This window comes from Cupressus sempervirens, chromosome 9 (assembly GCF_028749045.1).
Source record: "Cupressus sempervirens isolate cs-2001-9-10 chromosome 9, ASM2874904v1, whole genome shotgun sequence".
In the NCBI taxonomy this organism is placed as follows: domain Eukaryota; kingdom Viridiplantae; phylum Streptophyta; class Pinopsida; order Cupressales; family Cupressaceae; genus Cupressus; species Cupressus sempervirens.
The window spans coordinates 407411549-407428595 of record NC_143126.1 but is presented as its reverse complement, the minus strand read 5'-3'; the positions used below and the strand labels follow the sequence as shown (position 1 = coordinate 407428595).

General features: G+C 36.2%; 1 protein-coding gene across 2 annotated transcripts in view; it reads right to left on the bottom strand.

Annotated features, from left to right (window-relative positions):
• Positions 1-17047, bottom strand: part of LOC149538984 (uncharacterized) — a 53231-nt gene that overhangs the window by 34402 nt on the left and 1782 nt on the right. The gene's annotated exons all lie outside the window — the stretch shown is intronic.

Below are 17047 nucleotides of genomic sequence, written 5' to 3'. Positions count from 1 at the left end.
TATGTAAACTGTTTGATAGCAGTGTGGTTGCTTAACAGATTTCCGCTCGATTTAAAACAAACCAAGCACGTGAACTGTTTGATCGAATTCCTCAAAGCATTGGCCATATCATGGGCATTGAGTATGGAGAACACAAGGATAATCATTCAACCAAACTGAAGCTAGGAAGTTGGTAAAGCATAATTTTGCACATATAATCCTTGATCCATGAGGAGTATGGGCATTTTGCAGGCAAAATATATGTTGAGACATTTCAGAAGCTGTGGGATATAAATGACAAGCAAGGCAGCAATATGTTTGATATAATTGCCCAAATCAAAGTTTTGAAAATATGATTGGTGCGAGTATGCATTAGAAAAAAAAAAGAGCTTGCTAACCTCTCCCAACCATGTCGTGAAACTCAAATGACACAAAGGGAATCAAAATATGCAAAAATCAATTTTTGGGTGTGCAGTCAAAGACTTCAAAGCTCATCAACTCTGAAGCATGAGATTAAAACTTTTGAAATTCCAACAGCAACCCAAGGAAGACAAATGACATCAATAAATGTCTTAAGTTAATCATTGATGCTCGATCATCAATTTAATATGAAGATGGAAGGCTACCTCAACGAAATCAACATTGTGGTCTTTTCTCTGCAGTAGATTTTTAACTACCTTATGGTGAAAAGTGACTTATGTCACTTATTGTAACTAGCGTTAGGATCTAGAGTTTTTATTCATATGAGTTAGAGTTAGAGTTTGTTTTCAAATGCATTCCAAATTCGAAACTCTAACTTTTTGAGTGGTTACGAACCCGAAAAGTTATTTAAGCTAGAATGACATATAAATTCATGAATCTCAATGTAACAGGGGACTTTTTTGGACTTGGAGATAGGGAACACTCATGTTTTGATAACAAGACAATTTTTGGAAAGTGTGTACAATTGTTGTTCTTGCAATCAGTCATTTCTTATATTCTTGGTGCTAAGAAATAAAAGAAAGTACATTTTGCGTTCTCTTTTCTACTGAATCTGAATTGTTGAAGTGTTGATTCATCAGTCTGAATATTTTCATAGTATGATGTAAATATTCACGAATCATTGAATTAACATTGTGTTGATGATAGCTCTCAAGCGTAGTTCTTGTTGGTTTTCATTAGCAGCCTACATCAATTTTATGGAAACATTGAAGTCATGTGGTGCATTCGTCATCAATGGTTTCCTTTCTTTATTCTAAGTTGTAATTGTCTTTATTTGAAAAATTAAAAATTTATCTTATGAGGAAGCTGCCCCTCTCAAATGCAGAGGAAGATTGTAATTTGGTAATGATCGGTTTCAATCTTTCCAACTCTTGGCACAGTTGTCACTGTTCACAGGGCAAATAGTGTCAGTTTCAAAAGTAACTATCACAGTGACAAATCTATTTACCAACAGAACTCAAACCTGTTGATGCGAGTTTTGTATCACTTACATAACATATTAGGATTTGAATATTCGATACAGAGTATCAAACATACAATTCCTCTCTTGAAAAGTTATTGCTCATGGGACATGAGTATAACTCCAATGTTCCTTACACTGTTGGATACTCACTCAGTTTTATCGATGTGATTTGCTGGTAATCACGTAGGCGGCCTTATGCTATTCATTCAAGGATGACTTGGACTTCGGTGGAATGAAGGTGATGGTGGTTCGGTTTGTGAAACATGCAGAGGCAGATAATGTTGATGGTGGCAATGATGGAGGATGTGTCTGCCAATGGTGATGTTGATGGCAAAGTGATGGTGGTGGAAGGTGAGTGGATGTGTTCTAATACTCGACCTACTCTAACTTCCTTCTCTCTAAACTTCAACTACCCAACTATTCACTATTCTACTCCTACTCCTATGAATGGAAGGTTAGCAAATGGACAGGGATCGAACCTAATGAGAGCTGACCAGCAGCCTCACTTCCACAGGTGCAATGATTCGAAAGAATAATAAACTAGTTTACCACACAAAGCTTCCCAACCAGCCGCTAGGATGCTAGTGGTCTAGTATTGATCCCTATCAAACATTTACCAATGCTACCATACAACTATCCATCTACTTCACTCCTACCTAGCAACTTGAAATGAAACCAACTTTAACAACTTGAAAGGAAATCTAAGTAAGTGGGAGTAGAAAACATGCAATAATACCCAATGTTCTTAATCAACATGCAAATCGCAACAATGAAAAAGAGAGCAATTTTGGTATTATCTTCGCAACAATTTCTCCAACCCCTTTACAAAGGAGAGCAAATGGCCTTTTATAGGGGCCAGAAATACAACGGACGGTGGAGATCAAAACAAGATCAACAATCCAGATTGGATCCTCAAAACCCTAATTAGGGTTGCCACCCCATCAGCCAATGAGAAGTTGCCACCTCATCAATGGACCAATAAAAAAAGTGCAAAAAGTGGCAACCAATGAGAAGGCACCAAAATGGTGGCCAATCAGAAACAGACACTTGTCTTATTCTAGAAGAAAAGGAGAAATTGCCACTTGGGCTTACATCAAATGATCTTCTAATATAACTCTTCCCTTTTCTTTCATTTTCTTAGCTAAGGCAATGAACTCAGCTAGCCTTTCGTTAACTTCTTCCATAGGAGGACAAGGTGTGTGCTTTGCCCAGAGTTCTGCTGACTTCACCACGCTGCTTGTTGCTTGTAGCATCTTTTCAGGATCCTTCTCATATTCCTTCGCAAATCCGATAAAAGCACTGAGAGAGGAAAGGGTGCCCAAATGCTTCTTCCTGATGGCAACCTTTCCCAGCTCATCCAATCTCGATCCAAAATCTGTCTCATTGATATCCTCTTTGCCAAGGGGGATTGTCCTTCCTTTAGTCTGTCCCTCATCCGTATCATGTCCACTGTACCGATATTGGTGTCGGTTATTCTCTTCATTTTCGAGAAGAAGGAAGTTTTGGGCATCATATCCTCTTTGTCTTTCTTATTGTTCGCCCGCTTGGGATTCTTACTTGCACTACCATCCTCCATGCTCGTTGCCCTATTACGGGATGGTAGAGTGGTGGACCAGAAGGCAAGAAGAACCAAGCGGAGCAATCCTTAGACTAGAACGAAAGATGGATGTCAGCTTAAGCACCCCTTGCAACTCTAGATGATGAAAATTCACCTTAACCAATAATCTTACAGCGACTTTTCGGAACCTAGGATATGACTTCAAGAATTTCAAATCCCTTGCAAATCAGAAATTTATCATGCAATTCACCTCCAAATAAAATTACCCAACCTAGGGCAAAAATTGCAGCCTCTTGAAAAAATTAGAATTTTATCTTCCACAAATTTCGGCTCCCACAAAATTCGGCTCCCACAAATTTCGGCTCCCACAAAATTCGGCCTCCACAAATTTCGCCCTCCACAAAATTCGCCAAGCAAGAAGAGTGTAGATCTGCTCTTGCAAAATCACCAAAACCTTGAGAAGGAGAAGTGAGAAGTGAGGAAGAAATGGGAGAGAGGCCTCCTCTTATACCCAACTTTCTTCTTGGACCCTAGGAGAAAGAAAAACAAATAATTAATGCAAAATTATGGCCCACAATTAAATACTTAACCAAAATTAATTTTGCCATGATAAAAATTAACTTTCTAAATTGCCAATTAGTTCTAAATTGCAAAAAGAAATTAAATAATGCCTTGAGGGTGTTAAATATTTCCATTTAATGGGGGGTTTAGTAATTAATACGTCATTAAATTTGGATTTTGGCTAACCAAAAGCCATTTTTTCAATATTAAATTACCAATTTCATTAAAGGCAAAAAGTTTTCAAGGCAATTTTAATCTATTAAAACCAATTTTTTTGCAATTTCTCTCCAAATCGATTTAGCTAAGCAATTTTAGCTTTTTAACACAAATAAAATTATTTCTCTAGAGCCTAAAATCGATTTTGCAATTTTATTTCACCATCACAAAAATTAATCCTTTTCACCAAAAATAATCAAGATTTTCCAAAAGACCAGATTTAATAAAATTTTCATTTTTTGAAAATTATCCAAATTTATACAATTATATCCAAATTTTCAAAAGAAAATGTCTAAGTGCAAAATTTACAATTTTATCCCGCCAAGTGTTGCTCTTTTAAAATTTGTTCAGCCTAAGGATGAAATTGGTGGCTCCGAAAAATCAAGTTGAAACTGGGTGAAAATAAATCTAACCCTCTCCCCACTGGCCCTGAAGGTGTCCAAGACGTGAAATCTTCAAATTTGAAACCTCTGGACTGAAAATTGCTAAGGCAATCGAAAAAAAGGGAGTCCCCAAAATTTTGGGGCGATGATGTGAAAACCTCACAACAAAACCTTATCTTAAGATGTTGCAGAAATTACATACTTCTCCAATAGATGGGAACTCAAGATTCTTAAAGACTTATCAATCAAGCAATATTTCTTTTGAGATGGTCTCAAAAGGGATGTCCATAAATTTGTAGTAGATGACATGGTATGCCACCAAAGTAAAGGGAAACAATTAAGACTAAAGTCTTCTACAACCACCATCTATTCCAAGCAAGAGGTGATCAGAGGTGTCCATGGATTCATCATAGGTTTGCCCAAGTCTAAAGAAAAAAATGTCACCTAATATACACATTTTGTACTTTTTCACACCCGTTTACAGCAACAACTTCTATGGATACCATTCAAAAATTGCATAGGACCATAAAGGTCAGGTGCTGTCTATGGGGCAACATATATGCACCATTATTCAATGGAAGTATAAAAGACTTCCACTATTTAACACTTGGGAGGGGTGCATATATGTTGTGCCCCATATCCACTAGCTAAAGGTCATACTAAATTATTGTAATTCCTATATTTATGAGTAATCTTTAAGTTGATTTATTTTTTTGTGTTTGGGAACTTAGCTTTCACATTGCTCATCACATCATCCCCATCCAAATGGACAAATTTGGCGATGAGTGCTTGGAGATTTATCTTTAATGTTTTGCTTCAAATAAAAAAGAGAGATGGGTGCAGGTGCAAAGGCTTCCATCACCAGAATAGTGTTACAACACCTCTTTCCATATTTCATCCAATATGTTTCCATTTTTGGCACTATATGGGTAGTATCCACCATAAATCATCTCTTCATGGGCACACCCAAGGGTCTAAGACTTCGAAGTTCAAACAGCTGAAAAGTATATCAATCATAAACAAGAGGCAGTCTTATGGAAAACATGGCAATAGGTTAAAATAGAATTAAGCAATAGGTGGATCAGCATCACCTTTAAGGAGATTTGGTATTTGTGCAAAAAACCTATAAGCAAATGTAACTAAATCAATAAAATGATGGTAGCAATCATGCATCCAAGTATTATGGTTTTTATAAGGTTTTGTTGAGAATTGTCGATGTAGCATACAAATTGCAGTTGTCAACAAAAAAACACCTAGTATTCCATGTTTCGTTCTTGAAGAAGGTTATTGGACAAATATTTGTAGCCCAAACTTAATTACCAAAGCTTGATGAGGGAAAAATGATTTAGGAAGAAAAGGAAATCCTTTAAATGTACACTAAGAGGCTATGGACAAGGGTAATCACAAAGTATTCGATCAAATGGTGTAATTCTCTAATTGAAGATGCTACATGGAAGAATGAAGATTTTCTTCAAAAGCATATGCCCTTAACTCATTGATTATATTGAGATATGTGTACTAACTTACGACTAGGATTACCCTTAATAATTTAATTATTTATATAGTCATATAGGTAGTTCAGTAGGCTTGAGTGGCATACAAGGCATAAGTATGGTACATATAAAGACTAGTTTGTTCATGATCCTCATATTGCAAATTGTGCTTTTTTATAGACTTTTGAAAGAATTCTTTCTCGAAGTGGCTTATTATCTTAAGTTTTATCAAGAACTTGTAGCATATTTTCAATTATATTCTTCTCTTGTGCAAGTACTTTCATTGCACATGGAAAAGTTAATTTTAAGCATTGCTTGATGCACGGGGCAACCAAGTGTTGAGCACAACCATACATACCTAGCCACAACTGAATGCACAATGTTTCTGGGGATGCAATGGTAGGTGAGGAGCAAGATGCAAGGGAAGAGGTCATGGTTTATAATGTTATAAGACTGGCAATCCCAAACATACCTTAAATATTTTGATGTGTAAACATTACAATTGGGATCAAATAATCAAAAGCTCCCTAATTTTATATATGATTATTAATGAGTGATGTAGAAGAAAGTCATGTAAATGATCGTGAAAGTTGATTCACTACTTGCCCCTGGTGCCCCTACATCCTCAAAACCAATGAGTCTTGACAATAAGAGGTGCTGAAGTACACAAAAATAGTCAAGTTGGGTCACCTAATGAAACTCGTGCCTATATAAAACACAAACTTATTGCACCAAGTAAGAAGGAGCTATGTAAGGTGAAGACTACACATATTTGGATCCAATTTTGCAATGTGTTTGCATTAGAAAGTTACACACATATTTCAAGAGGTACAAGAAAAGATTATAGAGACTCAGTACGAACAAAAAAGGAATTGGAAATGCCTTGTGCAAATTCGTATCTATATGCCATAGAGGGGTGTTGTCTAATTTTAGAATGTTACTAGAGAAACTCAAAAGTGAATTGTGTAGCAGCACAACCTAAAGGAGCAACAATCAATCCAAGTTGCATTTTGTGCACAAATGATGCGAAGTAGGACATTATTGAACTATTACTAACCCTTGGAATGAATGGATATCAGTTGCACAATGGAGTGATTGGCACGAGGTTAGAGGTGAATGTGCTTATCAAAGACACTTGGATAGCCATGGGTTAACCAGTTTTACACCCATTGCTCTAAATTTTGTATATAGAAAATAAGACCTACAAGCACCCATTTGGGTAATTACAGTATGTCAAGGTAAATATTGAGGGCATAAACTCTTGGGTTGACTTCAAGTTGAAAGAGATGGATGTACTAGATTAAAACCTAAATGTTAACTATATTGGATTAGCCTTTTTTAGTTTGGAGCAAAAAATGAGAATGTCTATTTTAAACATCAAACAATGAATTTTGAGAGTGGTGACAAGCAAGTCATCATGCCATTGGACTCTACATTAGATGAAAGATGCCTACCTAATCACAAAGATATAGGAACTTAGATGTCACCTACATGCAACAGCCTTAGTATGTGATAGTGTGTATGAGATTGATTCTAAGATACAAGAGAGGTGCTAGATTGTGACCATGAGATCATAGGAAATCGTCTGTTTTAAACATTAGAAAAGTCCTCATGCCATTGGATTCACACAAGGACCTACTTATGTGAAAGGTATATACCTAATCATAAAGGACTTGGAAGTTTATGTCTCACATGTATGCAAAAGCCTATTAGTATGTGGTAGTGTGTATGAGAAATTCTAAGGTACAATAGGAATCGCCTTATTGTTTTAGAGTAGATAAAAGTAAATATTTTAAACATCAAACACTGAGTTTTGTGAATGGCGACAAGAAAGTGATCATGCCACTCGACTCTACACAGGGACGCACTTATGTGGAAAATATGTACCTAATCAGAAAGGGACAACAAGCTTATCTCCCCTACATGCAAAGCCTATTAGTATGCAATATTGTGTAGGGATTGCGTGGAGGTGCTAGTGTAGTTTTATATTAGCCTTTTTTTGTTTTAGAGCAAATGAAAGTGTCTATTTTGAACATCAGAAAATAAGTTTTGAGAATGGTGACAAGCAAGTTATCATGTCATTGGAGTCTACACAAGGACCTCCAAATGTGGAATATATATACACCTAATCACTAATGGATAGGAACTTTACATCTCACCTACATGCAATAGCCTATTAGCATGTGATAAGGCATATGAGATTGATTCCAAGGTATAATTGGAAATAGTGCTACAAGGTGATTGTGAGCTCATATGAAAAAAGTTGCACCAATATATTTCCTACACCAAGAACACATAAAAAAGTGTCAATGTTACCAATAATAGCACATGGGTGCACACACTAGAGGGGACCACCAGTGTCAAATGCATACCTGCAATCACAATCAAGGCTAAAAGGGCATTGAAAAGTTGGGTACTTATCCAAAGGCCATAGTTGTAACACAAATTCTTCAACAACACCAAATATGGTTCTTATTGTAATAGGGAGAATGCCCCACAAGACTAATGTGCAACCAGGGAGTGGGCATTATCAAAAGAGTTCCATTATCTAAACCTCACAACATATATGTTTAGAAGCACAACTTGATGGTGGGAAAAACATCACCTTACTATTACAAGTTAGCCAAATTTGAAGCACATGTTTCCCAATAGGTTTCTTGCACCCTATGCAAAAAAAACTATATATACAAAGGAAACTCCTTCCCTATGAGGATGTGTAGGGATCTATTGTTAAGATTGTGTTCCTAAACCCTATCAAGAATTATTTGCATATGGCATAACCATAAGAAAACAAATCATGAAATTCCAAGCTATGATCAATTAAAAGCAAAAATTCAATTCAATGAAGATTTCAATTTAAGGATCATGTACCCAATGTCAATCTAGCTCTAATTAGTTTATAAGATGCCCCATGTAAGGAACAAAAAAGACCATTGATACATTGCATGTAATAACACCAACCTAATTATAACTGAAACACTTTGACTTCACCAATTTATCACACTAATCAATCAGTTTGGTATTTCGTCAAACACTTGGCAAACATTCACAATTATCCATAGATAAATGATATTCTAAAATCCAAACACCAAACTAGAGAATGCAAAGAGATGCTTACCAGTTTTCAGATCAATTTGGTTTTTAAATTTTCAATAGATGAATACCGAATATTATTCTGCACAATGAACTTACATCCACAAGAACTCTAATGATTAATCATTTATTAAATAACTAGAAATTGGGCAAACTTTAATACAATATTAATCTCTACATATATATCCTGTGCTGAACATATTCCATCATTTATTTAAATTTCATAAGAACCCAGTAATCCACAATCAACCAGTGATTCTTATTATGATAATAAATAGTTTCTATTATCTCTGCTTAGTACGTAATGGCTATCTATTGTAATCTTCTATTAATATTAGAATGTGTCTAATATTTAGTTTTTGTTTCTAGAATACAATATTTTTATTCTTTAGTTGGTTGTAGATAACTGTTAGTTTTCTCTTAGCTAGAATAGAAAGTTTCTATTCTTTACAATCGTTTCCTAAGGAAACATCGTTCCATTCTTTTGTATATATAGACCTCTTGGTCTCTGTTAATAACAAGCAAATATTTTCCAATTACTTCGTAATATGGTATCAAAGCCAATACTCTAAATTTTTTTGAAAATAATTATAATTTCTTGGTTGAAATTATCTACCTTTTATTATCAAAATTATTTACATGCATATTTGCTTCCAACTCTCTCTATAATCCGACTATGGTTTCTATTCTAAGAGATCTCAATCCGTCAACTTCTAGTTAACTTCTGCAACCCATTTCTATCCAGATCTGTCTTTTTTTTTTGCACGTCATTTTTTGTGGTTTTTTTGCAGCAGGGCTGTTTTTTATCAAAACCCTAATTTTTTGTACCGGATCAAAAAAACATTTTATAGATTCTAGATGGATTTTTTGAGATCTCAACTGGGTTGTCTATTTTTTCTGGGTGCCTCAAATTTTGTGCCTTGATTTTTGAGCCAGTAGATCCAGAAACCGACAACATATTCTTTTTGGGTTTTTTGATCTCTCTTCTAGCTCACCCTTCAAAATTCTTGGGTCTTCCATTTTTTGCCTCGAAGAATGTGCCTTCATAGATTTTTACACTTTTTCACTAAAAAACGTGCTATGGCATCTCTGACTAATATTTTGCTCGAGGGAAATCAAAAGTTCAACGGTTGCAATTATGGCACATGAAAACAGTGGATGCTAACCATCTTTGAATATCGCGACAGCAATAAGGTGGTTCTAGTTCACAGCAGTCTTCTCAACAGAGGTCCTCTACTCCAGCTTTAGAAGGCTCTGGGAAGAAAAAAATTCAATGCAACTATTGCCACAAGTTTGGGCACATGAAGGTTGAATGTCGCAAGCGCTTAGCTGCCCTATCTAAGCAATCTGGTCCGTAGCCCACAGCAAACAGTGCAGAGCACCTTGAGCAGACAGAATCTGTCTTTTACGCTTTTTTACAGCGTTGTGCTCTGGATAGATTAACCATTAAGGGAGGATATTATGATAATAGATAGTTTCTATTATCTTTGTTTAGTATCTAATGGTTATCTATTGTAATCTTCTGTAAATATTAGAATGTTTCTAATATTTAGTTTTATGTTTCTAGAATAGAATGTTTCTATTCTTTAATTAGTTGTAGGTAACTATTAGTTTTCTCTTAGCTAGAATAGAAAATTTCTATTCTTTACGATTGTTTCCTAAGGAAACATCATTTCATTCTTTTGAATATATAGACCTCTTGAAATATTTCCCAATTACTTCGTAATAATTCTAACCTCTGTCCCAAATATGAACCTTGCAATAGTCGATAACGCCAATGCTGGTGCCCAAGTCTGCACATATGAAAATGATCCCAACAGCTAGGAAATTGAGCTTCCAATCTGCAGTTTGAATGCCTAGTTTGCAACTTAAATCTCACACCAGCAATCAGCCCAATGACCTCCCGAACATCTAAAAATATCAGGAGAAACTCTCAAACAATGGTGTTCAACATATGCCAATGGATGTTTATATGTTGCAGGGTAAAACACCTCCAGCGGACGTCCACACAAGCAAACCCTTAATCTGCATAGGCACCCTCCACATGCAAATGCAATGTCCACAGATCTTGCCAAAATATGATCGTAGGCTTCAGATGATAAAACACATGCTCACATACAAATTACAAACTTGCAATTCCAGTCCCAAGATTCCTAAAAGCCCAAATGCTGCCCTTTTCCTGAGAATTGAAACCGCTTTTGTGCAATTTGATCTCCCAATTGAGAATCGCAAGGCATACTAAGGCAATAACTCCTCCAATCCTCACAACTCAATCTCAAAATAAGAATTAACACCAACACTAATTCACTTCTCAAGATAGTAACCACAGATGAGAAGTTGAGACAAACTACTATACCTCAGCAATAATTTGTGCATGACTATCAAAGCAATTCTCCACAATACCTCAACTTTGGAATCAACTCAAACCTCCAAATCCTTAAACCTTTGTAAGGGCACAAAGTTCAAAACTTCAAAAAGCCACAAAGGCAACAAGAGAAAATAAATATTCAAGTGTGCTTTTTCCAATGAAATGAGCTCATATTTATAATGCTTTGATGATAAAAGTTTCCAACAAAACTCAACTTTAGAAACAAGGAAAGTTTCCCAAAAGAACTCAGCTCTTGAAACTTTACAACACAACATCACTTTAAATATTTAATACTTGACTTAGGCATATAATAAATGGCCCATTCCAATGGTGACTCAATCTTCAAATTAAGTGAAATTATAAGGTTAAATTATAACTTTATAATAAGTCATTTAATGATTTAATAATTAATTCGGCCACCAAAATAATTATTCCCAAAATACGTATCCTTTAAATATGTTGTCTGAAATTGGAGTCACTCCTATTATTTCCTCATGTGACCAAATGCACTTTCCAAAAATAGAAAGTATCCATCTAAATCAACACTTGGCTTACCACAAAAAGTAAGTACACAAAACTAAGCCCAATGAAGTCCAATCTGAGCCAAACGAAGACCAACCTATACTTACTGAATTGTGGAGAAGACAAGACTCTCCCAAGCCAAGCCTTTACCTCAAAAGATCCTCTATTCACAATAATTAGCCTATAAGGATCACAATAATAGGCTAATCCCTAAAACTCCAATGGTGGCAAAAATGGGGACATTACAGTCCTCCCTCCCCGAGATTGCTTGTCCCCAAGAAATCTAGCAACACAATGAACTCCAACCTCCACCTAGATCCCAAATGAAAAAATGTGCGGCATCCTTGTCAACATTCAACTAACTACATGCCAATATCATCAGGATCATCAACACCACTTGCAATATAGCACCCAATACCTATGTTGACGATGTGAAAGTCAGAGCATCAACAAAAGATAACTCTATAGGAGATCTCAATATACTCTTCTTCCCTGTGTCCACCCACATAATATATACTAGACTCGAATCTTGATCATCACTAACAATCCTTGGAAGAGACGTAGCTATAGGAGAACCATATGCACTCATGCCAACTATGTCAACAATACGTGTAGCTACGTCAAAACCTATGGACACAGGAACATCACCAACTGCACCAACATACAACTGAACTAAATCTGCAAATGGTGAAAACTAAGCCCAACTCCACTCAAGTGAGTGACCAACATCAATCTCAAAAAGGGGATTGTCATAAGACAATGGTGCATCCATCACAAACATAGGATTGTCCACAAAGTGAACATCAACACTATGTTGCTCTCAACTATAACATGACTCTGCCTCGACACCACTCACTTCATCATCAATGAAATATGTACTATCATCAGGGCACACATCTACAACTGCACACATACCACTAAACTCCTCGGTAGATGGCTCAACCGACACAGAAGTGGTTGCTGATATGACAGTATCCTCACATGCGCCTACACCCACTATTGTTGCATCACCATCAAATATAGGATCCTAAGAACTCATTTCAACAACTACATCATCTAACTCAACCTGGGATGAATTTTCATCACATTCCACCTCACCTGTGCCCAACTCATGCAGTGTTTCATAAGAAATGTCCCACACATCTATAGCCACAACTATATCCATCACATTTCACTCTTCGAAAAAGCGATATCATGCTCTACTCAAATCTTGGATTCAAAATCAGTTGGGTCATTCATTTGTGATTTTGATTCAGCTCATTCACTAGCACATCCAACTGTTTCACAATACCCCGTATCTCAGATTCTCAATTGCTAGGCGGAGAAGTACACCCTCTGCAAGTATAACGAATACCAAACCTCCTATCACCATCCATAACGCTGAAAACCAAATCTCCAAAATAAAGCACTAATCAAACTGAGCCCAATTCCTGCAGGCTAGCAGGAAACCGCTCTGATACCACTGTAATTACCTCAACCTAGCTATACTCACACACTTTGACTTCACCAATTTATCCCACTAATCAGTCAATTTGGTATTTCATCTTGGCAAACATTCATAGTTATTCCTAAATAAATGATATTCTAAAATCCAAACACCAAACTAGAGAATGCAAGGAAATGCTTAACAACTTTCAGATCAATTTGGTTTTTAAATTTTGCATAGATGAATACCGAATATTATTCTACACTATGAACTTGCATCCACAAGAAATCTAATGGATAATCATATATAAAATAAGTAGAGACTGGGCAAACTCTAATACAATATTAATCTCTACACACACACACACACATATACATATATCTTGTGCTGTCATATTCCATCATTTATTTAAATTTCATAAGAAGCTGGTAATCCACGATCAACAAGTGATGCTAACCTCTGTTTCAAATATGATCCTTGCAGCAGTAGATAATACCAATGCTGGTGCCCAAGTCTGCAGCTTCCAATCTGCATTTTGAATACCCAGTTTGCAACTTAAATTTCACACCAGCAGCCAGCCCAATGGCCTCCCAAACATTCAAAAATATCAGGAGAAACTCTCAAACAATGGCTTCCAACATGTGCCAGTGGATGTTTATGTGTTGCAGGGTAAAACACCTCCAGCAGATGTCCACACAGGCATCCCCTTAATCTGCATAGGCACCCTCCACAAGCAAATACAATGTCCACAGATCTTGCCAAAATATGATTGCAGGCTTCAGATGATAAAACACAGGCTCACATACAAATTGCAGACCTGCAAATCCAGTTGCGGGCTTCCTAAAAGCCCAAACGCTGCCCTTTTCCAAAGTATCAAAACCAATTCTGTGCAATTTGATCTCCCAGATGAGAATCACAAGGCATACTAAGGCAATAACTCCTCCAATCCTCACAACTCAATCTCGGAAATAAGAATTAACACCAACACTAATTCACTTCTCAATACAGTAACCACAAATGAGAAGTTGAGACAAACTACTATACCTCAGCATTAATTTGCACAAGACTATCAAAGCAATTCTCCACAATACCTCAGCTATGGAATCAACTCAAGCCTCCAAACCCTTATACCTCGGCAAGGGCACAAACTTCCGAACCTCAGAAAGCCACAAAGGAAACAAAAGCAAATAAATATTCAAGCATGCTTTTTCCAATGAAATGAGCTAATATTTATAACGCTTTGATGATAAAAGTTTCCAAAAGAACTCAACTTCAGAAACAGGGAAAGTTTCCCAAAAGAACTCAGCTCTTGAAACTTCCCAAAACAACATCACTTTAAATATTTAATACTTGGTTTAGGCATATAATAAATGACCACTTCCAATGAAATTATAAAGTTAAATTATGACTTTATAATAAGCCATTTAATGATTTAATAATTAATTTGGCCACCAAAATGATAATGACTCCCAAAATACTTATCCTTAAAATATATCATCTGAAACAGGAGTCACTCTGATTATTTCCTCATGTGACCAAATGCACTTTCCAAAAATTGAAAGGATCCATCTCAATCAACACCCGACTTACCACAAATAGTAAGTACACGAAACTAAGCCCAAACGAAGTCCACTCTGAGCCAAACGAAGACCAACATGTAACTTACTGAATTGTGGGGAAGACAAGACCCTCCCAAGCCAATTCTCTACTTCAAAAGATCCTCTATCCACAATAATTAGTCTACAACGATCACAATAACAGGCTAATCCCTGAAACTCCGATGCTAGCAAAAATGGGGACATTACATTGCACAAGATCTTTGATGACCACAATGCATAGGCTGCAACAAATGTTCAATGACATGGACTCTATGATCAACTTCAAGTCACTAAATTGTGTCAGGAAATGAGATAGAAGAGTCAATGACGCTATGGAAATCAAAGGTAAAAATCTTATTTTGAGGTTTATGTCAAGAAATACCTACACAATTGTACACACTCATGGCCAAGTAAAGGTTCCTAGTCATTATTCATACCTTAGTTCATGTCATCTGCATCCATCATCAACAGTATAGCTAGTGGTACTACTGCTGATTTATCACTGACACGGCAACAATAAAAATACTCATATTTCAATAGAACATTCTCTTTTTATGTCTACTGCTGCTTCCAATTTCTGTGAGGCTCTAGTTGCTCTTCCATCTCTAAACAAATTCCATCAATAGGAGAAGTACAAAGCTTATTCCCTCGTGCAAAAAATGTCCGAGCTTCAAATCAAAACTCAAATGATTCTCCAGCAGAATTAGCCCAAATTCAAGAAAATTCATGATCAATATCAATTATCCCAGTCTTCAAACTAAGGGATCAGATTGTCAAGTCTATTTAACCCTAATATTGAAAAGCCTATGGCATCATTTTCTGGTAGTTCTTGTTGTATATTTTCATATTAGGTTCTTGTTATGTCCCTTGATTTTATATGCCCAGAAACACAGTATATACTACAAAATAGTACTTAAAACCTACATGGACACCTACAAACTCCAAAGAATGGTACCATATTTTTGTCTCTATACTCAAGGATGATCACTGATATCTCCTAAACTTCACTTCGTAAGATCCATTATGAAAACGTGGTTTTAAAATTCTCTGTGATAAATTTGAATCTTCCCTGAGTATTTCCAAACATTCATGTTTCTTCCACCAATGAATGCAAGGAAAGGTTGGCGATTTCACACTTCAGAAGTTAAAGCATACCCTCCTCCAAGATCCCTCTGTCAGTCCATAGGAAACCTTGACACTTCCTTGAAAGTAATTTTGAGAGAAAACATGGGTGATTAGTGTTTTTCATAATTTATCTTCCACATTTGTAGATGCATTTTTAAAAAGCTCTCTTTTGGCCAAAAATATGCACAAATGATGTAAAATCAAGTAATCGGTAAATTATGGGGTAGTTATACTATATCTAGCTTCTAAATTTATGTCTGGGAAAACTCTTCTTTTCTCACACGTAAATTTACTTAAGGATGTAGGAGAGTTAAAGAGATATGTCCAGCTATCTAAGAAGAACCAACATTGTTAAATCCCAGAGAATGGTGTGTCAAAACTTGTAAGAAACACTTTCCCATAGTAATTAAGAACATACACACCTCAAGTTGCTCAATTGGTGCCTGCTCTAAAATCAGGATCACTGCATCTAGTGTCCCAGTACCAAGCACTTCAGCATGGTCGACCATTAACCTATTCAATGGATTCTCGTAGACTAGTGAGTTGGGATTAGGGAAACTCATGATGACAGTTTGATCCAGCAATTTGGTAGTGACAAGTGTTTCATTGACCTTAGGCGGTTGAAACGTACATAATGTCTTTTGCTAGAATGCTTTTGGATAGATTTCCCATGTTATTTTTTTATAAGTCAGCCTGGGCACCAATCCAATTGTCAGTGTTACCATTTTAAGTTTGTTGATGGAGCTAGGGTCTAGTGCTTTTAATTTAAATAATGATAAATTAAAAAGTCAAATTAAATGTATAATTTTATTGTTTATTTAAATAATGACTATATGATGTCCAAAGTTAATTAAAAAGGGGTGAAGTGCTAAATATTAATAAATGGATTATATAGATCTGGTCACCCATGTTTTGGGAGTCTACAAAGGAAGACGTTTGAGATCATTTGGTTCTGTTTCCATTTAATATTTTAAAGATTTCTCTTGGTGGTTAAGCTTGTTCATCTTGTGGCTTTGAGAGGACGAAAGCCCTTGCTCCAAGATTTATCTAGTGTTTTAATACAAAGACCACAAATGGGCTTCATTGGTGACTTGTATCTTTAGTTTCTGCAAAAAAGATCTATAGAGCAGATTTGTGAAGGGTTGAAAGTAAGGGGATTGAGTGGTCTATTGCTGTTTGAGTCCTTTTTATGCTGGCCGTACCAATTTGCTGCCGGGTCTATACTTCTCTTGGCAGTGTAAACATTTTTCTAGCTTGGCTCTAGGGTTTTTGGAGGACCTA